This window comes from Numenius arquata, chromosome 3, assembly GCF_964106895.1.
Source record: "Numenius arquata chromosome 3, bNumArq3.hap1.1, whole genome shotgun sequence".
NCBI classification, from domain to species: Eukaryota; Metazoa; Chordata; class Aves; order Charadriiformes; family Scolopacidae; genus Numenius; species Numenius arquata.
Window position 1 is genome coordinate 57,507,313 of NC_133578.1, and position 2,284 is coordinate 57,509,596.

The window sequence follows — 2,284 nt, forward strand, 5'->3', positions numbered from 1 at the left end:
ATAATCCTTTAAGTGATCAAACATATATCTCTGAATAGTCAAAGAAATAATATATCTTTATATGTCAACAAAGTAGAATATGGCCTTAATGCCTCAGAATAGACAAAATATGTAACTTAACTTACATTGCTGCTTAAATATTTACAAAAGCAAGAGTCAGCATAACAATCATGCTCTTATGTAATTTACTTTAAACAGTACGTAAGAATAAACACTTACTTGTGATACAGACTCTAGCACTGCTTCATTTTGCTGTTTATCACTTATTTATAACTGTTTTATACCACATAAAAGTATACTAATTTTTAAGTTGCAGTTTGTATATTGTCTAAATGTTGGAAACAGGTTATTCAACTCCATTCTTTTTCATTTAAACAGCAGTAGGTTTAAAGGCTGTATCTGTCAAATTACCTGTTTAAACTAAAACTGCTGTGTGGGAGGCCCGCAACAAAATAGAAACAGAAAAGAACGGTCAAACTATATGAAGGAAAAGACATTGCTAATTCTGATTAGGGAACTGGACTGCGATTTAATAAAATGGTGAGAATGGGTAGAGGTCAAATACTAACTTTAATTTGAAAGATGAGTATCCATTCAAGCCTCTGTTTGAGCCTAATTCTGCAACAAAGCAGTAGCAGAAATTTCATTTCGTGGACTCTTACCGTGTTCATCTATTGCCATAGAACACCTTCTTGAAAACACTATCCCTGTTACATTGGTACTTAAACATGAGCTCACACCTCAAAGAAAGAAATTGAAATATCATTTTGTCATACCACAATCACTTCAGCTAAATGGAAAGCATCTATGATTTACTCAGATTCTTTAAAGTATCTGAACAACAAATGTTTAATACAGTTCACAGTTTCCATCATGTTCTCTACTTTAACAAAAAAAAAAAAGTGGTTTTGGAAATTCACATCATTTATGAACATTATTTTCTAACATAATATGATGGAAAATTTTAGGGTATTACTGTATTAGGATTTCTGCTGCTTATGTGAAGACTTTGGCAATACTAGCCAAACAAATAATCACCGGAAGTTTTGAAAGGTCAAGCTGAAAACTATTTCTGTTGAGTTGGACCACAGAGGTAAGAGTTAAAGAAATGCTTAAGAGTTTACCTGAACATAAATCATTTAATTCCTGCTAGCGAAGCTGCAAGAACACTTAATGTTGTAGTACACTCGTGTCAGATCTGAAATTTCTGGAAGCACAGTAATAAAGACGTTTTAGTATCAAGTGTCCTTACTTGTCATCAGTGAAATCAGACGGATTTTTTTTTGTTTCTGTTCTTGGGGGTTTTTTTTCAAGACCTTTGCAAAGTTGTTTGACAACACTGAGAATCCGGTACTGTGCGTGCAATGCTAAGGAATACAATGAGGTATAGAAAGCATGGGCTGTTCCTAACAGGTCATTTACAACTGCATAGGTAAACTAGATGATTTAGGTCATTAAAACAGAGTGTTCAAGAGGAAATTTTGTCCTAAAGACACAGGCTATAAACATGAGGATTACCAGTGGTTTAGCTTTGTAAGAACACTGAATCGGTATTGCAAACAGAAGCATCAGATGTTGGTTTCTATTGTGCAAGAAACAAAATTTCTCTATTATCACTACTTAGACTTTAATTAGTTTTCCCCTTCTAGGTACTTTCTTGGCTTATCTTCCCCTCTCATCTAAAAGTCATAAAGAGATCAACCACGCGGGCAAACAGCGGTGGCCACATGGCCAGTCCTCCCCGGCACCCATAAGCTGGAGCCGGCGGTTGGACAAACGGCGAAGGAAGAACACCTGTCCCTCGTCGGGGAAGCCCAAGCCGCCCCTCGGAGCGCACCGGGGCGGCTCCAACTCCCCCCCGCCGCCGCCCGCGGCCGTTATCCCTCAGCGCTCCCACCCCGGCGACACCCGTGAGGCGAAGCCGGGGTCCCACCGCCCGGTGGTGGCGGAACCCGCTCTGGAGAGCTCTGCCCTCGCTGCCCGGCCTCGGGCTCCGCGGGATCTCCCGGGCCAGGAGTAAGCGCTTGCTCCCCCCGCGGAGGCGGCGCGGCGGAGCGAAGGGGCCCGGCTGGGCCAGGACAGCCGGCGGGCTCCCGGTGCGGGGCGGGCGAGGACTGGTGCCGGCTGCCTGACCGCCACGGAGTTTCTTCGCCCGTTCTCCCGCCGCTGCCTCTTCCAGGAAAGTTGCCGCTCTCTCCGCCACCGCCAGAAGCCCGGGCAGAGCCGGGACAATTGAAGGCTCCCGCCTCAGCACCCCGTGCCCCGGAGGCAGGAGGCGATTTGC